The sequence below is a fragment of the Haemaphysalis longicornis genome, unplaced genomic scaffold (genome assembly GCF_048455015.1).
Source record: "Haemaphysalis longicornis isolate Haplotype H1 unplaced genomic scaffold, Haemaphysalis longicornis Haplotype H1 scaffold_12, whole genome shotgun sequence".
NCBI classification, from domain to species: domain Eukaryota; kingdom Metazoa; phylum Arthropoda; class Arachnida; order Ixodida; family Ixodidae; genus Haemaphysalis; species Haemaphysalis longicornis.
In genome coordinates, this window is record NW_027526225.1 from 49,083,766 (window position 1) to 49,109,807 (window position 26,042).

Below are 26,042 nucleotides of genomic sequence, written 5' to 3' on the forward strand. Positions count from 1 at the left end.
TGTTTCTATGCTCTTCAGCCGGAACTGCCACATCATTTTCTGCCGTGATCATACTACGCACTACGCAGAAACTGCAGGCTCAAAGCTGTCGAGGCAGGTATTGTTTCGGTATTTCTCCTTTCTTTTGTCATAGTGAGAAGTTGTTCTCCTGTCGTGAATATAAGAGGTAATCGTGGACGTAAAGTTCTCGCTGACATTTCGGAAGACTTACTCCGCCTTGGTTCAACTAACTTCCCTCATTTAACCTTCTATCATCCTCTAAAAAACTGCTTGACAGAACGCGTCACCAAAGCTCTCACCAACATTGTGTACGTTAACTCTCGCCACAAACAAGTTGATGACATTTTGCCGTCCACAAACAAGCACAACATGGCAAAGCGTGGGAGGACAGCGAGAGACTTAGCCAATGTACTGCTTCACGCCCGTACACTTCCTAGTTTCCTGAATACGGTTTTGCCCTTCTCTTTAAATCACGACATGTATGTTTTGCGCACAATATGTTTCGCTGAAGAAGATTGTCGCACTGCTCGTCCACGAATGTTGCTACCCAGCGCACCCCAAAACAGCATCATGAAGGTCGACACCATGCAATTTGGTAGGCTAGAGATGACTTGGTATTGCTTTGGACACAAGTACGCCAAGAAAGCTTGCACAGCAACCGGTTTCCTAACATGGATTCATACGGTACGACAGACCATCTGTGCGACATAACCAATCTTATCTCTCGTTTAACGATGCCTACACAAAAGGGCAGAAAAACCCAACTCACCCGCGATGCCCGATTGAACACATTCCGCCTATTCCTGTGACTTCCCTGTAACTCGCCCATCCGGCCTCTCTGCGAACGGCTAAAATCTTACTCTCCAATCTGCGCCGCTCTCGTGGGTCAGTGGTGGAAAAGCGGGGGCAAAGACAGGTACGCAGTCAGCCAAACAATCCCCTGCTACTGCATTCTATATTGTTTATTCAGTGAGTGCCCCGCTTTGCCATAAAGGGCGTTACAGCAGGGGAGTTGCAGACTGGAATAAAACAATTCTTTGTTCATACAGGACACTTGCTTGTCTTGCCGCCAGTTCCAATCTCTAATGGTCATCGCAAAAAAGGAATTGTAAAACGTGGTTGTTCTTGCACGGTACTCCTTCTCTTTGTGTCGGTGGTCCTTACGACTAGATATGTAATTTAGTTGACCGAAATAGTTATGGCGGTCAATTCCACTTTTCCCGGGAAAGACAGAAAAGAAAAACTTCAAACGCAGTTTTGTCTGCGCAAAGAGAGCAATTCCCAACCAAATTCAGCTTTCAACCCTCCGCGGTGGCTCAATGGCTAAGGCCTTTTTTATATCCACGCCGACGATAGTGCGGAGTTTGGCGGTGCTTGGAATTTCAAACACGTCTTCCTTAATCCGAAGCGCTGTCTTGGGTGCTGACATGCTTTCGGAACCCAACCACGGTAGGTGTGAAGTGGTTTCCGGCCTCTAGATGCCATTCGAGGCGAGTGAGGACCATTTTCTGCATTAATTTGCCGATACAGGAGGTCATCGATATAGGGCGGAGGTTTGTCGTTGAAGTTGCTGGTTTGCCGGGTTTGGGGATAAGGGTAACGTGGACCTCTTTCCATTCTGGCGGCAGACTGCCAGAAAGCCACACCCGATTGATATGCGTCAGAAGCTCTTCTAATTTAGAGTCAGGAAGGTTACGGAGCATTTTGTACGTTACGCCATCCGGTCCAGGGGCTGTGCATCGATTTGAAATAGAGAGTTCTGGAGTTCTGCCATGGAAAATTCAGAATTAATTCCGGTATCCATATCTTCTGGTTGATCAGATATATACTCGACAGTGGGTATTCGATGGGTGCATGGTGGGTAGAAAGCGTTTCGAATTTCTTCTATGAGGGCGGGTTGATCGAGGTTCTGTGCCAATAGTAGTTTTTTAAGGGTGTGTCGAGGTTTTCTCCCTCCAAGGAGGGACCTGAAAACGTTCCAGACACGGGAGATGTGAAGATGGCCATTCATGCCATTGCAAAAGTCAAGCCAGTGCTGTGTGGCCAATTTGTCGGCGTATTCTCGGCATTCCTGCTCTACGGCTACGATTCTTGAGTGGAGAGTCACATTGCGTTTGTTAAGGCGCCAGCGTTTGAATAACGTGCGACGCTTGTCCCATAATGACAGGAGGTGGCTGTCAACATGGGGGTGGTCTTCGGTGCGGGTGATCGCTTTACTGTGTCGGCAAATCGTTGATTGTATGACAGTACTCCACACGCCTATGGGCAGATTACGCGTGTCAGTGGTGTCCAAAGCTGCTCTAGCGTCTGACCAGTTGACGAGTTTTGCACGACGGAAGTTGGTGCTAGCTTGACGGATGCGGGAACTAAAATGAACATGGATTTCGAGAATGTAATGGTCGCTTCCTAGAGTTTCTTCAGTATTCTCCCATGCTGCTCTGAGAGGTCCTCGGATCCATGCGAGATCTGGGGTGGTGTCCGACTCCCGACCTGTCCCCAGTCGTGTAGGGGCAGATGGTTCAGTGAGGAGTGTGAATTGATGACAGTCAACAAAATTTGACAATTTACGGCCGACTGGTACCACACGATCGTACCCCCACGTAGTATGAGGACAGTTGAAGTCACCAAGGAGGAGGACAGTATCACGAGAACTCGCAGTAGGAACGAGGGTGTGTAGCGGAGGCAAAGGTGCCGAAGGTTGGTTGGGGCTCCAGTACACATTGATGACTCTGAGTCAATGGTCGCTTACCAGAGTAGTGGTGCTGGCATGTTCGTGCGAGGGTGTATTAACATGCGTGGTGTCATTTTGGGTGGTAGGGAGGTCTTTACGCACGTAGGTAAGTGGCATGGTAGGTGTGGCGCTGGTGTCTACGATGCCTCGGCGACGATGGGTAATACTAGGTTGTGAAAACACTTCATAGCCGTGAAGTGGGAATGACCCTCCAGCTTCTTGAACAACTAAGATATCTGGGTGTTTTCCAGTGAATTCCATGTGCTGTAGGAGAAGGTTTTTCTTTCTTCGGAGCCCACGACAATTCCATTGCCAGATTATGAGGGATTTACGGATATGAGGAGGGTTTGGAGCCAATGCCGTATTATTCATTTTGCATCGAATCGCAATCTTCGGTCGCGGTGGTTGTGCGTTTATGCGAAAGGCGGTCGTCTTCAAGCGAAGCAAGGCGGGCGGTAAGCTCCTGAAGAGCAGCGAGTATCGGAGATAGAGCTTGAGATACGATGGAAGGGACTAGTTGTTCAAGCAAGGAGGGGAGGATTTGATCCAAGGTGGCACGAACAATGTTTTGAATATCGATGTGCGTAAAAATGGGCTGCACAACTTGGGACGACGAAGTAGGGGCAGACAAGGGGTTGACTTGTGGGGTAGGGGAAGGTAATGAAGCAGTTGTTGGGTGCATAGTTTGGGGGGGTGAAGTGTTGGCGGCAAGAGGATTGACGGAGGGTGTAGATGTGGGTGAGGAGGGATTAGCTGGGCCACTCACCTGTTGAGTTGGAGGAGGAGCCGGGCTGTTGACACACGGTACGTTGGAGATAACCTCGTGCTTTCTGGAATCCAGGCGTAAAGGATATCCAAGGGTTTGGGGCAGCAAGGAGTGGTTGATTTTCAGGCCTACCCGTTGCCCGCGCCTTTGGGAGCGGCTCCGGTTCCGGTTCTTGAAGCCATGGGGGGACTTTTCCCGCCGTTTGCTCCGGCTCCAGTTCCGGTTCTTCAAGCCATGCGGTGACTTCTCCCGTCCTTTGCTCCGGCTGCGTGAGGAAGCTAGAAGTTCAAACCGATTAGACGTGGGCAAAGCAGGCCAATCGTTGGCTGAAGAAATCAATGGAGGTTGCTCTTGGGTTTTCATGTACCGCCGTCGCAGGGTCCTCGTGCGTTCCCGCAGTACCTTCATGGCCTCGTCACGTGCAGGGCAATTGGGGTCCGTCGCTGGATGTTCGCCACTACAGTTGACGCACCGAGGCTCGCAGTCGTGACGAGTGTCGGAAGGTGACTGGTCTGGAGGAAACTTGGTCCCGCAGGTCGCGCACCGCAGGAACACATTTCGGTTAGGGCAGACGAGGGTCCGGTGCTCCAAGCTGAAGCAGTGAAGGCATTGCTGACTGTTGGGGCGGGGCGGGCCATCGATAACGTTGCCCATAACGTTGCCTTCGATAACGTTGCCTTCGATAAAAAGGCATTCGATAACGTTGCCCATGACGCGATCCTCCAAAGCCTTCAAGAAACTCGGCCTGGCACACGCCTTTTCAATTATATCAAAGATTTTCTATCCAATCGCACTGCCCGCATTATTGGACCCGACAACCAACCATCAGCCCCCTTCTCCGTACGCCGTGGTACGCCTCAAGGCTCCATCCTATCGCCCATTCTGTTTAATTTAACTATGAAAAACTTGCCCTCTAAATTATTTTTGGTTCCGGATCTCCGCCATGCCATTTATGCCGACGATATTACAATTTGGAGTTTTCGAGGCAGTCCGGGTGCCCAGGAGCGTGCCCTCCAGGATGGCTTGGATATTATTCAAGCTCATGCAAGATCCGTGGGCTTGGAATGCTCCCCAGAAAAATCGGAATACGTCGTTGTTCTTAATCAGAGTAACAAACAAACAGACCTCTATCGTTCCCTTATCAGCCTCACTGTCAATGGCCACCCAATTCCCCGACGACCCCACATCCGCATCCTAGGCTTTATATGGCAACAAGATGGGAAGAGCACAGTATGGACCAAAAGTATTACCAATCAGATCAATCTAATCAATAACATGCTTCGTCGAGTCACCCGCCACACAACAGGCCTCAAGGAACACGAGCTTCGCAAGGTAGTAGAAGCAACTATCTTTTCCAGAGTTTTGTACGCCCTACCCTACCTTAAACTCACGAAAACTCAAAACAATAAATTGGAGATCGCCACCCGAAATGCTTACGAACTGAGCTCGGGGTGCCCATGTACGCCCCCAACTATCTTCTTGACGACACGGCCCTCCACAATACTCTTGAGGAGAAAGTAGCCGCGCACATCGCTGCCCAACAGCACAGGCTCACGACGTCAACCCAAGGTCGCACCATCCTGGCTGATATAGGGTTTGCGACATCTCACTTACCTCCTCTACCAAAAGAACCTCCACCATGGGACACAATTCCTAGAATAATGGTCAAGCCCATCCCACGCCACATGGACCCGTCTTCAGACTCCGGCAGGCGCGGAAGTAGAGCCCTCCATCTTTCCAGCCCATCACATGACACATATTACACAGACGCCACGTTTACCGACAACATGGCCCCAACTGTCACGGTAGGTCCACGTGAAGAAACCATCCGTCAACACTGTAATGTACCTTCTTCTACAGCTGCTGAAATTCAAGCCATTGCCGATTTGATCATGCTGACCCCATTCAACTGACCAAATTACCATCCGCACGGATAGTCAATCTTCCCTCAGAGAATTCGCAACTAACTCCTTACCTGCGCACATTCATCACGAGCTGACATGCTACATGGCAGCCCACAGTCACCTGCACGTATTTCTAGAATGGGTCCCCAGACACCAGGGAATTGTAGGGAATGAAAGGGCTCATGCCCTTGCTCGTGCAAATCGAGACCCGAGCGACCCTCAACCCTGGCCCCAGGACTACAGCCCCAAGGAAAAACGCGCCGCCCATCGCAAGGCCCGGAGGCAACAGCTGAAGGACCTTCGCAGATCTCGCCGTAATCTTCCTCCCCCCACTTCTGATCTCACACGCCGCGAAGGCACTTACATCCGCCAGGCTCAGACTCTCTCCCTCCCTTGTGACCTCGTTCTTCACTATATCATGACCCGAGATGGCACGCCCCACTGTCAGGTGTGTGGTGCCTATCCCGACGTTAAACACACCTACTGGACTTGTCCTCGTGCCAGGAGATCACCTCACTTTCTTCATCCACACCTTTTACCATCCCACATTCCATACTCATGGGAAAACTGGGCCGCTCCTCCGCCTGATCTTCGCCCCATCCTTTGGCCTCGCCTCGCCCGGCACATTGCCCCCGTGCGGGGCCCTGACACCTGCGGAATTCCCACCTGAACGTCTTCCAGGCCCACCAGAACCACATTTTCGGCAGCCCGGACATGGGCCGCTTTAAAGTTTGATCTCTCTCTCTCTCTCAATGGCTAAGGCGTTGCGCTGCTGAGCACGAGGTCGCGGGTTCGATTTCTGGCTACGGCAGCCACTTTTCTGATGGAGGCGAAAAGCAAAAACGCCCGTGTGTACAAAATTTCGGCGCACGATAAAGATCCCCAGGTGACCAAAATTAATCCGGAGCCCTCCACTACGGCGCGCCTCATCGCCGGCATTGCGTCGGCGCGTTGAACCCCACAATCAATCAATTCAGCTTTCATAGCAGCACAGCTGTCTCTCCGCTTGTATCGCCCTAAAACAAACCGAGCAGCTCCGTTCTGAATTTTTTCGAGCTTATTATTTAATTTGGTCTGCATCGGGTCCCACACAGGGCATGGGTATTCCAAAATCCGTCTAATGCATGTAAGGTAGGCTGTATTTTTAATTTTTGGAATGCACCCCTTAAATTCCTCTGAATAAAGTTTAGAGCCCTTACCACTTTACCAACAACGTGATCAACATTGGCATTCCATGAACAACCATGCGACAAAACAACCCCAAGATATTTGCATGCTGATTCGGAAGTAACAATACACGTATCTGTGGTGTACGCCGTCACTATTGGTTTCTTTTTTTGGACACACGCATGTGAACACACTTTTTGGGGTTAAATGTTATTTGCCACTTATGGCACCACCTTATAACACGATCCAACTCGTTCTGCAAAGAAGCATCATCACCTTAGTTCCGAACCTGTCAATATAAAAGAGAGTCGTCGGTAAATAAACGTCTGCGCGACGAAATACCCACAGTAATATCATTTACAAAAATTAGAAATCAGAGCGGCACAAGGACGGAGCCTCGGGGCACGCCTCATCAAACGTTAACACAGGATGACCATTTCCCATTTAAAAGCACGCATTGACGCCTGTCCAACAAGTAATTGGTTATCCAGGTGAGCACATTCCGGTCGAAATGTAGAATTTGTAGTTTGGCGAGGAGGAGGCAGTGCAACACGGTATCGAAGGCCTTTCGAAAATCTAAAAAAAACAATCTGTTTGCCGACTTTCATTGACATTGGAAGCCAGCTCGTCAAAGAACTCTACAAGTTGCGTCGTAAAAGAACAACCTTTGCGAAAACCGAGCTGCTCATTTATCAATACATTATTAGTGGTAGGGTGAGTCAATCTGCGCTTGAATAAAATGTGTTCGAAAATTTTGCATGACACTGACGCTAATAAAATGAGTCGGTAATTTGTTACATCTTTTTTTGAACCACCCTTTGTGGGGACCCCTTGTTTCCCTACGCCTCGCCTGCACATGATTTCGCGAGCTGGTAGCCGCCATTTTGGTTAGCCGGCGCGTCACGTAAGTCGTGTCCTCTTTATGACCCGCGCGACGCGCCGAACCGGCTCGCCGCGAACGTGTGCGCGAGGACGCAAGGGAAGGAGGACCAGTTTGTCACCTTCCTTTGCGCCACCCTCTCCCCGACCAGGGGAAGACCTCCTCTCCCCTCCGAGCTGACCTGCGGGACGAACGAACGCTCCGTCGGGAAGTCGACTGGGCGAATTGGTCGGAATCGGTTGGCTCGGCAGTGCCTACTCCGAATGCCCCGATGACGGTGAACCCGGTTGGCTCCACAGACTCTGCTGAGAGATTCTGCCCTGATCGGTCTCCACGGGATGCCTCCCCTGCTCCCGCGGCCGTGAGGGCGGATATCGAGGTCTGAGTCCCGCGGCTTGAGCGAGCGACAGGAGCCACTGTCTCCCCGCAAGCGATAGTCGTGTTGTCTGGTATATGCCCTGTATCTGTCAGGCAATAAAGCCTCACTTTGGATTGCCGGAGCCTGTGTACCGCATGTGAGTACCCGAGCCCGTGCGTGAGTCTTCTGATTCCGCAGGGCTAGTGTACGGCGCGTAGCGTTCTCTAGCGAAGCTAGCCGGGGTCCTCTGCTATCCCGTACGTTACCACACCTTATGAAACGGTACAACATTGGCAATTTTCCAATCTTCGGGTAAAGTTCCCGTCGAGCCTGTGTATAAATATAAAGGGAAATTATATAAATATAAAGGGAAATTGGCGGAGCACATCTCTTTAGAATACAAGGAGAGATGCCATCAGAGCCAAATGCTTTGAATTCATCTTAGCTTTCTAGAAGAGAACATATGCCGCCGACACTCAGTTCTACCGGTGGCATCAGTGGAAACGTGCTTGGGTGGTGGTTGGGAAGGAACGTCGAGCTTGGGCAAGGAAGCGGATTGCCAATATTTGTTTAAACATGTGGCTTTAGCTTCCTCATCAACTACAACCATATTATTGGAGTTTAGTTCACCCACTCCAACATGATCAGATCCCCCAGAGACTTTCAATTAGTTTTCATTTTATTGCTGAGCCCCACGAAATATTTCGCTTTTGCGCTTTCCACACTAGATTTGTACTGCTCCGTTAACACTTTTAACTTTCACGTTGTCACTGCTTCCAGATTTCTCCAAATTACCCAAAACCCGTCGCCTTTTCCGGATTCATCTCAAAATACTGGACGTTATCCATGGATTGTTGTGTTTACTAAGCTTGCCTTCTTGGTTCGAGGGTATATACTGATCTGCGAGGGCTAACAACTTGTCCTTAAAGCTAAGCCATAAATCATTCACACAATAGTTTTCCGGTAGGCATTAAAACACAAGCAAATGGTCTTCTAGTTTTTCGACTATTCTTCTGTATTCACCCCTACTGAATATAAGAACGTTTCTTGTTGCACTCTTTAATGTGCTTTTACTTTTTTTTCATATCTGCAACAACAGCCATATTGTCGCTGATTCCTGGAATAACATTGGCATTATTCACCAAACTGGGTGAATTTGAGAACAAAAAAGTCAAGAACGTTATTATTTCTAGTTAGGCAAGTAACAGACTGAGTAAGGTCATGGTTGTCGATTATATTTTTCATTTATATGTTAACGCGGCCCCCAGTACTCCGTACACATATTGTATCACGCCATTCTAAATCTGGCAGATTGAAATCACCCGCAAAATTGAACGTTCGGCTTGAAACTTCCGAGATAATATCATTCAACGACTGATGTGTATTTTAGTCCGAGTTTAGGGGTCGATATAATGCACCTACAGCGACTGAAGGATTATCATCTAGGGTAATCGTGCACCAAACAGATTCAATATCTCATTGAATATCTAAGCCAGCAGATTTCAAAGCACTTCGCACAAGCAAAAATACACCTACCCCATGGCTTGGTCTATCTTTGCGGTACGCAACAAAGTCGCTTGGAAACGCCTCAGAGTCGCTGATATGTCAAAGAAATGCAGGACGAGCGGATGAAAAAGCAGAGACGGTTTGTTGTTGAGACGTTCGGTGACTCAAGACGATGTACTGAGAGACAGAGGAAAGACTGCCAAGTTGGGTATTGAAATTATGAATGGAAAGGATATTTATACGTGGCCGCGTAGACGAGGAAGACACAACACTGATGTACAAGACGGTAAAGGAGGATGAACGAGGTGTTTCAGCTGCGAATAGTTGAAGTGGATTCCAGCTATGTAAGCATAAAAGGTAGAGCCTTTTAAGTGGAAAGTCTCCCTGTGGTGGCAAAAGCAGACGATGGTAGGCTGTTGGAGGCGGAATGGAAGCATCGGTGTTGTCAAGTCAAGCAGTGGATGCTGGGAGCGGTGCACGATGGTGGTACCTCGCCCAGTTGCAGAGGGTAGGGTCGTGCTGTCTGAGAGTCGGAGCGGTAGCTGCAGAGCACCGTGGTTCTGGCCATCCTACAAGAGACCTCATATCGGAAAGACTTGCCCGCCAACGGGGATTTTGGCGGGCAGTCCTATTTTGGCCGTTTTTTTACCTCCTATCTTCGTGATCATGATGATGACACTCAATCAGAGTTGCCTTTGTTGCTGTGGATTAGGTTTTTGTTGTGGATTTTGTTGTGGATTAGGTGTTGCGTTTTGGTTTTTCCATCTACTGCCTCCTCAAAGAAAGTTGATGAGGCGAAGTGGCATATTCTCTCACCGTCTGGAAAAAAACGCATGAATATATACTGTTTGATCACAGTATTTTCAAGAACAGAAGCCTAATAAAATCAGTCAAGCCAAAAAACCACAGAAGTTCATACATCAAGGGAAGAGCAGTAGAGTCGTTCGTACATCTTGACATCAGGATCAGTTAAGTCGCAATTAGCACACGAGAGGGTACAAGTACAAAGTCAGAAAACATGTTCCGCCTTTGCAAGCAACGTGGGTTTTTTTACAACTAGGTTCCTCTTGTACAGAGCTTACCGTTTTCTCCTCAACAGAGCTGACCGTGAGGCGTTAAACGGTGCGGCCTTATTCAAAACCAATCAATTTTCTTGCTTACGTGGGCTCCTGTGCAAAACTGCTCGTCGTAAAAAATCTGTCTCACGTCTTGTCTCTTTTTTATTTGGTCTTGCCGTACGGACAAATGAGATAAGTTGCGGGTCACGCGCATCAAAAAAGTCAGTTCGCCGGTTGCAAAGCCGCTCTGTTCAGACAAAGATTGTGACTGTGCCTCTGCGGAGCTAACCTCGCGCAGCATCCGGTCGCATGCTGAAAGCTTCAGTTTGCTCCTCTTCAAGAAGTAATTTCGGCTCAGCCTTCTCAGGAGAAGTTTCTGGTTCTGCTGTACTTGAAGGTACTAGGGGTTTGTCGTACCCTTGGTAAAGGAGGCTCTGTTCTTTTTCGTGGACGTGCATTTATGCTTGCACATTTTTTTTTACTCTAGAATTTCGCCTCCCTTTGGACACGGATGCATTGAATGTACGTGAGTGTTCCGATGTCAGTTAGGAGAGTCTTTGTGCAGGTCATTCCGCATCATCATGTTGTTTTGAGCGAAGTGAACCTAAAATTATATTCGTTAGGTCATCTCAGATTGTTTCCTTAGCTTAGGTTTGTTTTAGGTTTGATTAGATTAGAGTAGGTTGTGTTTGATTAATTTTGGTTGGATTAGAGTAGGTTGTGTTAACTTTTACTGATACTGCCTTTTTTAAGCAGTAGACGCTGCGGAACGACCTGCAAATGCGGAACGTTCATGCCAATTTTCTCGCAACTTGTCAGCAAGTAACCACAAATCGGAAGAAGGCAAAAGGTGGCGCCCAAAGCAGGCCATGTTTAAATAATGCAATGCTATGCTGAACATTCTTTCTGTATAGCGTGCGCACAAGGAAATGCCAGAAATAATAGCACACCATGAAGCAGCAGTGTACCTATGTACGTGACGACGAATACATTCAAAGCTTCCATAAAGCCATTGTGCTAAATTACTATTCTTCATCACCAATAGTTCTTGTTAATATATTTTGTACTTGGAAGAATTTACGAAAAAAAATATGTTTTTTGTTTTGTGAAGCCATTGTGCTAAATTTAATCCCCTCATCACCATTTTCTCTTGCTAATGCTGTTTGCGCCAATTTAGGAAAACCACAAAATAACCTGAAAATTTTGTTTATTTCTTTTTTTCAGCGTAGATTATCGTGAGAAATGCCTTCGTGTCGACTATTATTCATAAATCGCGAGTAATTGTGCTCCGTATCCCATATTTCATCAGCCTGGTGAAGGATGCTTTTAATAATGAAATCGCGAGTTGCTGTGCAATTCATTGCTGATGAGCTGCGAAATGAAAAACTATGTTTTGTAGAACGCAGTGCGCGATGTTTTCCATTGGTATTCTAATAAATAAGTTGCCCTGCATTCCCCCTACATAAGGGGAAATTTGGGTCAAGATCATGCTTATGATAGAAAACTTTGGTATCAAATTGGCTATTCGATCGAGCCAAGTCGTCTTGATTTCAAGCTATCTTCGTTACCCGTAACTGCTTCCCGCGCTGAACTCTGTCGGATATAAATGCAGACTCCTCCATATTTCCAAGGCACACGGTGCGCGGGGGCTGCTTTCATCGTGGGTGAGAATTACTTCACGCGCCGTTTTTCCCTTGAAAACTTTTGTGTTCACCAATGGGCGGCGGTGCGTTGGACACATGGGGTAAGACATGCAATGACTCCGCAGCGTATTTTCAAACTCCTCAATGCAGAGTACCCCATGTGACTTGCGTCTTCCGCGATACAGAACGCGCATTAAACCTTGTCACAGGCTGCATCCCGAACGGACAGCGACATAAGACATATCAAACCACCATTTCCATTTTTCCGCATTGAAATAAGTTCTTCCACATTGGAGAAATATTGGGCATAGAAAACAAATTTGGATTAAAATAAATTCGACCGACTGAGGCTCGAACCCAGGCAATCAGTGCAAGTACCCAGAGCTCTACCTAGAAGCCCGAACGGCGGGATCGTTCTAGCGTCAGCTCAATAGAACAGCACGCGCAGTGACATCCCACATGTCACGTGGGGCGCTGGGCAGTGAAACGTTTGGAAACCCGCCACCGCAGGACACTCGCGAGCGAGCGCGCGCCCACAGGTGACCCGAAAAAAGACCGGGTGAAGCATCCTACTCAGGCGCAATGCATGCCGTTCGCTTCGTAGCCGTCGCTTGAAGCCTTAGGGACTGCCTTTGTTGCCACCCATAATAGAGAAGGGTTCGTACAGGGTTTTGCATGCTTTACCTTCTGACCTCGCGCTCCCTGCTTTCGCAGGTGATTTAAGCTGTTATTTGTAGCGCAGCCAATATTCGGTTCTCCACGGTCATAACCGCAATTCATCTGCCTCAGCGCTGCAACCGTTCAGCCGTTGACGATCAGATGTTGATGTCCTGTGGCGCGAGGTAGGGCTAAGTGATTTCCCGAACGGAAGGTACCCCATTTCTTTCCGCAAGAGTAAGTGTGTTGAGCAAGGATGTTGTTTTATTATGGCGTCCCTCGCGTTAAACACAGTTCGGCGGGGCTATATTGTTAATTCGGAGTGATTGCACGTGCGTTGTGACAGCCGACCCTTGGATCACTCGAACCCGCGGTGGGCATCTTTGAAACCGGCGCTGTATTAATTAGGACTGTATCACAACACGTAGGGGTTGTTTAAGAACTACTAAACAGTTTTGCTGTGTCGTGAGTGAGCACATTTATTTTTATAACGTGCATATATGAATTTATGTTTATTGACGTTGTGCACAATGTTGCTTTACAGAATCAAAAAAATATAAAGACACGGAGATTTTAGAAACTTTACACGAATCCGGGAAATGTGGCATATTTTCCACTCTAGTCTATGACGGCCTACTGGGTAAGTGATTTGTTTTGCAGCAGTCATTTGAAAGGACAAAAAAATTCAATCCTATTTGCGTCAGAAACACTCGCTTCTGGGCCTCGTCACCCCGCTACGCATATGGTCGATACTAAAGCCGCTGGATGCAATTACAAAACGGCTAAATTTTTTCCGTTACGCATAGATGGTGCGTCAGCAAAACTTAGCGCCGTCAATTCTAAGAGCGCGACAAGATGGCGAACAACAAAACGCATTAAAGAAAGGAAAGCATTGGGTTCAGAACGACCTGGCAGCGGGGGTGCTGTGTTTTACTTGAGACACCTAACTTCTCGTGAAACGATGGTTCCTTTCCTACTTTTGCCCCACGACGCGCGTGGCACTGGCATGTCAGAAAAAAATGGAGTGATCGTTAGTACAAAGTTACGCAGGTGGAAAAACTTCTGCAAAGAGAATTATGGAGGAAAACTGCTGGCATTGGGAACAACATAAGGCACAACAAGCATCCAACGCAACTGGAAAAGCGAGCAAGCGTGACCACTGAGGCAATAAAAACGCAAAGCCTGGCTGGCAGGCTGTCACGTCGTCAAGTAATGTCACGTCGCAGGCTGTTAACGCCACAGCAAGGCTTGTGTGGAAAGGGCAGACGTCAGTGCGTGAGGGAGACGGACGGGATGCCTGCGCATATTTTAGAATCCACCGATGGATCTTACACTTTTTTTTACCCACACGTCCGTCTTTGTACATATATCAACAATAACTCCGAGAACAATCTTTACTGGTACCCATTATTTTTAGAGGAGCCTTGAAGCACTGAGCACTGAGCACGAACTGACGCGCAGAGGCTCGGGAATAGCAGAGTTGCAGTAAAAACCGTGGCCCAATAATTTGCTTATAAATAACAAAATAAAATCTCTTAACAGCTGCTTTTATTTGTCGTAGAGGAACAACGCACTGATTGCTCAGCCCAAGCAAAGCAGGCTTGTCGGTCTGTACCCGACAGCCGGCTTCAGAACGTTATATATTACAGCAGGAGAAAGGAAAAGAACAAATGGCCGCAATCCCACCCAACGAAACTGGATGTCTCGCGAAGCTGTTGTCAACACTAGATCTGTTGAAGGGGTAGGGTACGAAATGTTACTCGTCTCTCGGCGGCGTTGCCGCTTGTTCACGGCTTCTCTGGCGACAAATTGGGGAACACGCCTATCCTGACGCGTGCGATCGCCCTCAGTTGACATCATCCCCCACTTTTCGAGAGCCGCTATAAACCTAACCTTTACCAGGAACACATGCTAGGTGGGTAGGGGGCCCAGGGTGCTTCCCATTGTTTAGAGGCCCCTTATCATTCATCATGTGGTTGCTTTTCGATGCATGTTACGTGGTTTTTCTTTACACAAATACGGAGCTTCATGATGTACGGCCGCCTAGCCTTAAGCATGTGCTCCGTGTGTTGGCCGACAGTGCTGGCTCCTGTCTGGGTTTCTTGTTTAAAACACGAAATTTTCCGACCAACTAGAGGCTAACAGCTTCGTTGAAAAATAGAAGAAAGGAACCAATCACAGGGAATAAACCCCGTGTGCAATGCATACATAGAAGTGTACCGGCCAATAAATGAAAAGAAACGCTAAGGTAACTCAATTTCGCCAGACCTTTTTTGCACAGCTTGAGGGCACTTTTTATGAAAGGGAGTAAATGATAGTGAGCGTAGAAATAAATACATCGGGATCATAATAGTATCGTTCATAATACCCAAGTCGCGTTTAGCGTCGGGGTGTGCAAACGAAATGCTGTCGTCGCTGTGGTCTTGTTGGCACAAAACGAAGAAAGAAATCACTATTCCAAACAGACGGCCGATAACACTATAAAACAACAATAGACCAAGAAGGAACACTAGTAAAGCAGCAAACAAGCGAGTAGGTTCAGGAATGTTGATATTTTTGGCAACAATTTGTACCAGCATTTCCATGATACAGTTTATTTCTGAACGCCATGTGAAAGAAGTATAAAAAATTAGTTGGCTTTCCACTCTGTGAAGAAAGATGACCTGCGAGGCTGGACAGAGCGCCAGGAATTGCACGAGACCAAACACGTTTTTTAAATGCAGATCATTTCAGTAACTCACGATGTCACCCGCGTTGACGTCCGTAGTCGTAGTCCGCACCCCTCCCCCTACACTATATAAAAAAAATACTATCCGGCGCCTGGTTTCGATCCCTCGACACTGCGGGCGGAACGCAATGTACATGGTGCTCTACCCACTGCGCCACAAAGCCGACACAGAATGGGAGGCTACGAACGCGCCTTATATCCTTGACTCATTCAAACTACGTCAAGAAGTTGCTGATACAACGCATTCACTACCACCAACTCCCCAAACACTAAACGTTAACGCAATACACCCACCCCCTATGCGACGCATTTACTCGAGTCTCCCTCGCGTGGAGATAGGCCCAATTTTGAAAGCAAAGCTTTTTACCTCTACCAGCCAACGGTTCTTTCGTGGTGTGCGGGACAAGAAACTCCCAACACGGCTGGGGAGGGAAGGACTGTTTTCTCTCAGGCAGATGGTGTGTGTGTAGATGGTGCGGCGAATTCACCCAGCGTTCTCCGCGCGCTCAGGCTGGCGGGCGCATCGGCGCGACCACGCTTTGTCGCCTGCTTTAGCGGCGGTTGTTTTGGGTCTGTTTTGGCGCAGCTTCGCGTCCAATGCGCGCTTCCCTCGCACGGCTTGAATAAATTGTACAACAGCACCTCCTGAGTAACCCGAACACGATGGAATTAAGCGTTCGCATGGCAAAGATATGTTAAAGACTGCTTTGCAGGGCGCGAAAAAAAAATTAAGATACCACAGACAGACATCCGGCGGCTAAACAAACACTACCTTTTGCGCACTGCTTGCACGAATTGAACTGCGTTTTCAAAATTGGTGAATGCCAATTTGGTTGTGTATTAACAGGCATTAGAAAAGGCGATGGCGTAGAGGTAGAGCATCCGCCTCGCGTGCAGAAGGACCGTGGTTCGAATCCCAGTGACGGACAATTCCCACCGGATTAAAAAAAAATTCGCGTATTGATGGAACGGCAGAATCAGGCTTGGGGTGCGGCCTGACAGCGGCGGCCATTGCCGGTAACGCACTCCCTCACCAGAGCAGGATTGGCCACGCTGGTATAGTAATGGCTACAACCTGCAATGAATGCGCCAATTAACCCACGGCCCCCAGCCTCGAGTGGCCGCAAAGCAACGGACCACGGCGGTGGTGAGCCCAGTGATGCAGCAGAGGGTGCAAAGAATCCCTGGAGCCGGACAGACCGCCATTGGAATCTGAACCTGGCAACGTTTAACGCGAGAACTTTATCTAGCAAGGCAAGTCTAGAGGTGTTGCTCGAGGAATGAGAGGGCATTAAATGGGATATCCCAGGCCTAGTGAGTTTAGGAGGACAGGTGAAGCCTTTACGGTGCTGCAAAATGGACAAGTCCTATGTTACCGTGGTCTAGTGGACAGAAGAGAACTGGGAGTGGGATTTCTAGTCAATAAAAACATAGCTGGCAACATAGAAGAATACTGCACCATTAACGGAAGGGTAGCCTGTCATGTAATTAGGCTTAATAAGAGGTACAAACTCAAGGTGTACAAGGCTGCGCGCCTACATCCAGCCACGACGACCAAGCAGTGGAACGCTTCTATGAAGATGTGGAATCGGCAATGGCTAAAGTAAAAACGCAGTATACCGTAGTTATGGGGGACTTCAATGCTAAAGTAGGCACGAATCAGGCTGGATACAAGGCAGTTCGGAACTATGGTCTGGGCTATAGAAATAGCCGGGGGTACCTACTAGTCGAGTTCGCAGAACGGAATAATCTACGCATCATGAATACCTTTTTCTGCAAACGGGAGAGCCGGAAGTGGACATGGAGGAGCTCGAATGGGGAGCATAAAAATAAAATAGACTTCATATTATGCGATAACCCTGGCGTCGTGCAGGATTTGGAAATGCTTGGAAGGGTAAGGTGTAGTGACCACCGTATGGTAATTTCTCGAATTAGGCTAGATTTGAGGAGGGACCGTAACAAGCTTGTACGTAAGAAGCTGTTCAATGAGGTGGCAGTAAAATGTAAGAATGACAATTCAGGATCGCGCTGCAGTACCGATGTTCAGCTCTTACCGAGGAACCAGAGCTTACGATGCGGGAAGCCAGCGACAATCGTACACGCATTATCACGGATTTTACGTAGAAGTCGGGCGCACAAATTATATTTAACTACGTTTGCGATCATTCACAGCTAGTCAAGACAAGGTGACCACATCAGTTCGATAGTTCTTTAAGAATCTGGTGTCCTCCAAGGATCCGTACTATATGCGATAGTGTTTACGTTTATTTAAATAATTGAGCGTCCCGTTGTAAAATATTTCAGTACGCGAATAACAATAATCTTCTTGCCAAGCATTCCGTTTACAAGGCATCAATTGCAATGTTACAAGTTGTACTCATGAACTGGTTTTCCAGAAACTGATCACTATAAATAAGCAAGAAAATAATTTGATGCTTTTCCACAATATTAAACAGCCTTTTTAAAGCAAAGCTTTCCAGCTCTACTACCCAACGGTCCTTTCGGCGCGTGCGGGACAACAAACTCCCAACGCGGCGGATTCGGCGGCAAGGGGGGAGAGGAGGCAGGAGCAGAGTGTTTCGTTCGCAGAGCATACTGTAGAGGGCACTGCGAATTCGATTTCCCCAGCGTTGCCCACACAGCGGAGCTGCTCATCTCGGCAGTCGCGTCGGCCAGCCCATTCAGTAGGATTTGTCGTCTGCTTTAGCGACGGTTGTTTTAGCCTGTTTTGGAGCAGCTTTGCGTCCATCACGCACTTCCTTCGCACGGCTTGATTAATTTGTTCGACAGCACTTCCTGGGTAACCCGGACCTAACGGAATTATATGATCGTACGGCAAAGATACGTTAAGCGTTGGTATCAAGGGCGGGAAAACAAAATATCGAGACCCCATACAGACATCTGGCTGCTGGAGAAACGCTAGAGAAACGCACTGCTTAACTCGAATGAGACTCCGTTTTCTAAATTGGTGAATACACATTCGGTTGTGTTTTAACGGGTATTACAAAAACCTAATCGAGCGACCGGTTCTGCTAGAAAGCGATTATAAAAGTTTCCTCCGCTTTCTCGCAAGTCTCAAATTTACTAAACTACCTAGTTTAAATCGGTATAAATGGGAATCACTAAGCTCCCATGCCGAATTGTTTCGGTGTCTGCGCTTGTGTCGCGCGGTGATGTAGCACGGAGCTAGCACAACGGGATAGCCGGGTTCCGCTGTCTGACCCTTCGAATGACGCTCATCGTCGATTTCTTTCTTGCGGCGCACGTCCGTGCTGCAGGGGAGACGGCCCGAAAGCAGAAGCGTCGGCCACGTCCGTACTACAGCGGCGGCGTCCGCCGCTCCAGCTCGGCCGTGTCCGACGCTTCTGCGTTCGGGACGGCGCCCCTGCGAATTTAGGTAACGCCAGGCAGAATCTCTGGTTTCACTCTTTGTAGAGCCACGTGTGTGAATTGAAATGACATCGCATGGACAGTTGTTGTGGGTGTCTTTTAAAGTTTTGCTTTCCAACCACCTTCACAACGTGGATTGGGGGCCAATTTTAAATTCAGAGCATTTCTTTAACTCACGATGTTATGAGTCCGTAACTCGGCGTCCGCACCACGGCAGCTGCGCCCTCTCCCCCACTCCTCCTCGCCCTCAACACGCTTGCAACAACAGGTGCAGCGCGCGCTCCGGCGTTGCAAGCACCACGGCCTCCGCGACCGGCTGCCGGCGGCGCTCCGCGATCGGCTGCCGGCAGCGCGCCGTTGCTCCGGCCGTCCCATTCGGCGCGTCCCCCAGGAAAAAAATGTAATGCGGCTCACTCCGCAACGTGCCACGAGGTGGCGGTGTTAGCCGATGGTTCGTAGGGACCTTAATGGTTCGGCCGCTCGCACCGGCTCCTCTGAATGGCTTGGCGGAGATTGCGCGGCGGGGTGTCTTCGCTGTCGTAATTCCTCTTGCCTCCCCTACCGGCGTTTTGTTTTGATGAAATAAGAGACTTGACAATGATTTTATGAAGTCGGCTTGTCTCAGCAGCTTAGAGAAACTTATTTAACTGAAGCAAAGGTGTGCCAGCGATCAACGAAAGGTTGACCATGTTTCAAGCGTGGAGCGAGCATGCGGAGTGGTACGCAGTACTTTCTCGGGGGTTATTTATAGAGTTATTATAAATACTTATTTGGGGTGATGAGAACAAGTTTGCAGTTGGCGTGTCATGTTGTTGCAACGGTCACCTACCAGGCCCCATCACGCAAGAAACTAACATCCAGGGCACTGCAACGTGATTTGAAATTATAAGCATGTGAAATTTTTTACCGCACTGAAATGTTTTCTGCTTGTGTCAGTCACACGCTTTGAGATCCTACATTTGTGAATAAAACTACTGCGTATAAAAAAAACAGTTTACTGCCGTTCTTCTGTGTGAAAGCTGACCAGCGGCCGGACCAGCAGGGTGCAATCGAAGAAGTGCATGAAACAAACATTGTTTGTAATTTGTGATTGAACGTATACGGTATACTCCTTAGTTAATGTTTTTAATGAAACTGGACAACCATATGAAGCTGTTCGTTTCCCTCACGTAAATGTTTTGACAGCAGACGGGAATTCCAACTTAAGCTGTGAACTACTTAATGGTGAAAAGCAGATAAAACCTGACGTAATGTTCGAGTCGTTTCCGCTAATAATTGTCATATTTGTTTCGCGATAGTTTTGATAAAAGAAAAGTTACAGCCGTTTTTTGTATCCATACTCTCTCCACAGGGCCATGTAGAGCAGACAGGATTTTTGTAACATTTATACCGTTAGGACCGAGATGAGATCGACATATACAGAGCAAACGCCAGAAAGTTGGCTTTACCGCAAGATACATGCTGTCAACGCGACTTGTTCTACGCACCCTGTCGACGTTCGCAGCTACTGATCGGAACCTAGCCTGTAACACTTCCCCTTAAAAACGTTCACAGAGACACTTTGCTTACTTGCAGGAATGCGAATGCATTTTATTTTAAGCTGTGCGATCCTCATTGTAGGTCCGTCGTGGTTGTGTCACCTTCTATTTCGACAATGTCTTACAGGGATACGTCTGGCGTATAATCTACGTGGCGTAACGGTTGAGGAGGCGTCGATTAGGAATCGTTCTAGCGGCAGCGAGAACTTGCGTCTTTGTACGCCTTGCCTAATTTTTTGTTCGTTTGAATCTTCTTGCAAGCCTCCCCCCCCCCCCCCCCCCAACCCTCCCTTCCGTGGTCGCCCACGTTTAACAGCTCCCGCTGAGAACTGTGGACCTGAGTACCGGTCTATAAGGCACAGCGCACTCACTGGCCATTTTGCAAGCGTATAGCGTGTTTGACAGCTGGCACTCCGTCGGCTCCGAATTTCATTTCGTGATCCAAATACACCGTGTTTTCTTCCATTTTATTTTCTTTGTGAGGCGTGCAATTTTTGGAATCATATCTCGCTCGCACTGACCCCCAACTCCATATTTTCGTAATTGAGTATTTAATGCTTCCGCAGTAATGATGTAAAAAAAGCCATGCGGCCCCTGGACTCGCTTGTTCGCTGTGGTAGGTAACTGTTTAGGGTGAACAGAAATTGCTAACATTCAAACCAAACATATAAGAGCTAAGTTACTTCACAGATGGGATGGGACCTGAAATCAGTAGCGAAAAGTTCGTGTATTTTAGGTATTCATACCACTCACAGTGCTTATTGCGCTTCCCAGTAGTCACCGAGATACCTTTAAGAACGAAATAAAAACGGAGTACATCGAAGTTAAACTTATTTTTTGTTTGCTGCCGCTGAAAAAGAAAACGTAATAGCATAACGCAGATGTGCCACGGAGATTACGATGTCACTCAGGAATCCCTCAACATAATTCACTTCCAGCGTTTTTCAGTCTCAACCGGTATTACGACCTATAAAAATTGATTCGAATGCCAGAAAAAACAGCGGCCACCCGTTGTCTCAAGTTAATAGCCTTGGCTGTACAGAATTTAATTAAGACCGTACGCCAGCATAACAAATAACAATACCTGTTTATGATTTGAACATCATTTAAACGCGGGAAGTTTCGCTACCGCGGTATTATCGGGAAGGCATAGTCAGTTCCGTGGAGCGTAGTGCGGGACAGGCATGTGAAATAACCCCGTCTTGTCGCCACCGTAGCTGGCATAAAGGCATCACCAGGTGCTTTAATATTACTTTCCATTCCTAAAAGCAGCTATGGCCGTTTATTTTTGCCATACGGAGCGCGAAAGCTGTCAAAAGCCATGTCGCGGACCGGCGCAGCACGGACGGCTGTTGCTTTCAACCATCGGCTCCGCGCGCCGCGGTGCGGCGGAAAGCGCCGAAACGGCCCCTTCGAAATTACGCTCTCTCCGGCCGAATGGGACGGCCGGAGCAACGGCGCGCCGCCGGCAGCCGATCGCGGAGGCCGTGCAAGCACCGTAGCAACAGCAGGTGCGGGCGCGTCGTGGCGTGACGGTGGAGTGATAGCGCACTCTCTCTCCGCCTCCTCTCCCTCTACTGCGTTCGTTGGGAATATAAACCCGGGTGTCGGCGCGTCAGCCGACTAACGCTTGACGTTACCTAATACTCGTCTCGTTCTCTCTCTCCCCAATCATACCAACAACAACAACAACCCTACCACCACCATTACAACACCCATCGCCACCGCCACGCGCGTAACGCCGCTAATGCTCTGCATTTACTCGTGCCCCTCCCGCGGGGGCATGTCGGGGTCCCCTTTTTTTTTTTCTTCTTGGCTCACGATGTGCCGATGTGCGATGTTCTCCTACCTACCATGGCGGGATGTAAAGTATTTAGGAATTAGGTTCGACAGTGATATGACATGGAATAGTTACCTTTGTATTCTCTACAATAAACTGTGGGCCTTGTCATGTTCTACTGACAACAGCCAGTTCATCCTCCATTTTCCTCTACATAAGGTTTTTCTACATGGGCTTGGACAGAGTATATTGAGATATGATATCACAGCATTTTACTGGGACCCGCCGCGGTGGCTCAGTGGCTAAGGCGTTGCGCTGCTGAGCACGAGGTCGCGGGTTCGATTCCCGGCCGCGGCGGCCGCTTTTCAGATGGAGGCGAAAAGCAAAAACGCCCGTGTGTACGAGATTTCGGCGCACGATAAAGATCCCCAGGTGGTCAAAATTAATCCGGAGCCCTCCACTACGGCGCGCCTCATCGCCTGCGTTGCGTTGCCTTTCTCTTTTAAGCACACGCACATAAATGGCTCCCGGTTTATCAGGCATGATTTGGGACTAGAGGGGGCGTCGACGCGCAGTTATAGGTTTCATGCACTCAGTGATAATATATACACGGTGTGCTGAGGAAAGGTTAAAACGTGCACGTTCACCGCCCCGATGCAAACTTTCCGGTGTCCCCAGTTGTCGAGCGGATCGGGTTGGTGAGTAAGATGTCTACGACGCGGTAGAAAAACAGACAGCTCCATGTTTGTGCACTACAATAAATATCGAGTACTCGTAAGGTTTATTGGGATAAGTGCTAATTACTCGATCACAAATTAACAAAAATTGGGCCCATCTCCCCGCGAGGGGGACTCGAGTAAATACGTCGCATAGGGGGTGGGTGTATTGCGTTAACGTTTAGTGTTTGGGGAGTTGGTGGTAGTGAATGCGTTGTATCAGCAGCTTCTTGACGTAGTTTAAATGAGTCAAGGATATAAGGCGCGTTCGTAGCCTTTCATTATGAGTCGGTTTTGTGGCGCAGTGATGATGGTTGCATTTTAATGGCGCAAGGACAACTGGGGCAAAGAGCGCCAAAAAAAGATGGTTAGCTACCACAGATTAAAGTCATACTAAAAGTGAATAGCACCAGAAGTAAAACAAATAAAGACAATGAGGAAGGAAGGAAGGAAACTTTATTTTTCTGAGCACCCTTAGTCCAGGGCGTCGTCTTGGGAAGCCGTGGCCATGGCTTCATCCGCTCTGGACGTCAGCAGGAGCTGTGTCGCAGCGCTGGGGTCAGCCAGACTTGCCTCCCAGGATGCTAGAGTTGGATTCGGGATGGGGGTCAACTTTGGATGTCGATCACAGGCCCATATTGTGTGGAATATGTTTGGGTAACCTCCGCAGAACGAGCAAGTAGGGATGCCGGGTAAATTTCGAAATCGATGTGTGAGATGTTCAGTGGGTAATGTGTTTGTCTGAATCTGTCGGAGGAGGACGGACTGCCGCCTTGTGGGTGTACGATGGGGGGAGGGATGTACCTTGCGCTGCGCTCGAAAAGACTCGAGGTATTCGCGCGGGCTAAAAGACGGCTGTGCATCACTTAAGGACGGCTGTGTACCGCTTGAGGTTGATGAGAGCTGGTCAGGTGCCCGGTAAATAGTTGCTCGGGCGAGCGTATGTGCCCGCTCATTTCCTGCCAAACCCTCGTGCCCAGGAGTCCAAATAATGTGGAACTTGTACGGTTTGTAGTCGAGCGCGTCTTTGATAAGGCGGGCTGTGCGGTGGTGCAGATCATTTTTGATCACTTGTCTGCAGGCGGCTTGCGAATCGGTGACGATGATGATGGGTGTTTGCGGACGAACTATATGGGTGGTAGCGGCGTATATGGCTCGTGCAATAGATCGAGTTTCTAGGTCGTCTATATCATGTACATCAGTTTCAAGCGTGACTAGTTCGTAGTTGAGGGGTCCGACGACAGCCGTGATGGCTCCCTCATCTTCCCCACGATGTGCGTCAACGTAGTAAACGTGCTTGACGGGGCCGAGGCGCTGCAGCGTTTTCGAGAGAACGTTGGTCCTGATGTGGCGCCGTTCAGCATGCCGGTCGGGGTCCACGTTCTTTGGCAGGGGAGCGATGGTGATGCTTGCTCACGTTACAGTGACTACACTGGACTCCAGCCAGACGACCAAGAAATCGAAGCCGACATCACGGTAGCGGAAGTCCGGGCAGCGTTACAGCAGCTAAGGCGCAACACTACACCAGGTCCCGACAAAATCACTTACAAATTACTCCGCAACCTAACGGACAAGGACTGTGAAACACTAACGGGGTATATCAACAGCGGCTGGCAGACAGGGCAACTCCCCCAAGCCTGGAAAACAGCGAAGGTAGTCCTCATCCCAAAGCCTGGGAAGAAGCTTAGCTTAGACAATCTCCGACCAATATCCCTCACGTCTTGCCTCGGCAAACTGATGGAGAAGATAGTACTCGACCGGCTCCACAGACATCTAGAATGCACGAAAGCCTTCCCTCACACATTAATTGGTTATCGAAAATCTATATCTACACAAGACTGTCTCCTGCCGCTCAAAGAGGACATCCTGGATGACCCTAGCTCAGCGCAGATGCGGGTAATACTGGCATTAGACCTATGTAAAGCTTTTGATAATGTCACACATGGCCTCATCCTACAGAACCTAGAAAGCACGAATTGTGGCCAGAAAATGTACAATTACATTAGAGATTTTCTTCGAGACCGCAGCATAACGCTCACCCTCGGACCTTATGAATTGATCATCCAACAGCCCCCAAACAGAGGCACACCGCAGGGCTCCATCCTGTCTCCAACGCTTTTCAATGTTGCAATGAAAGATCTGCCCAAAATGCTCGCCCGCATACGTGGCGTTAAACATGCCATTTATGCGGACGACATAACAATATGGACCAAGGAAGGATCCCCGGCTGAAATAGAGCAGGCGCTACAAGAAGCTGCTGATGCAACCGCAAGATACGCGACCCGGGGCGGCCTCTCTTGCTCACCCGAGAAATCCGAATTCTTGGTGGTCACGAAGCACACGGCGCATCAGAAACAAGAAGAACTGCACATCACCATAGAAGGCAGACCAATTCCCCAACGCTCTCACATCAGGGTTCTGGGTCTCACAATCCAGAGTAATGCCAAAGCAACTATGACCATTCGGAAGTTGCTAGATCAAGGGACACAGGTGATACATATGCTACGCCGCATAGCCGGTCAGTACAGGGGAATGCGAGAGGCCGACCTTGTGCGACTCAGCACCTCCCATATCAAAATCCCACGAAAACAGAGCTCGAACGCATAAATGTAGTTCGAAGGAAGGCCTTAAAACAAGCACTAGGAGTGCCGCAATATACATCGACGCAAGCGCTCCAGGCCACCGGAGTCACCAACACACTGGAGGAGCTCCTAAGTGCGCAGCGCCTAGGACAGTTCCACCGACTCCATAGCACGATGGCTGGTGTACAGGGCCAGGTTGTGATTATGCATGATACGATATGAGATTCAGAAATTTAACTTCTGATAGATAATTAAAAACACGTTTGACAGTAAACATTGGTTCATCGCCTAAGAAGTGCGATGGGTGGAGTGGGATTTGTTGTCTGTAGGTTTCTGGAAAGTGTTTGCGTCGTGTGGTGTGGAGTGCCTTGCATGTGATTAGTATGTGAACTGCGGATAGGCCCTCTCCACACCTGCTGCACACGGGTCTCGGAGACCCAGTGAGCAAGTGTGAATGTGTTACATAAGTGTGGCCTATCCGTAGCCTGGCTAAGGCTACTTCCTTGTGTCTGTCTTGTTTTCTGTTATGTATCTACCTAAGTGTGGCTTTATAGTGTAGAGTTTGTTCTCTGTTATTGTGTCCCATGTTTCCTGCCAAGATTTGCGCAAGGCTGTCCGTACCAGTGGCTTCAGGTCGA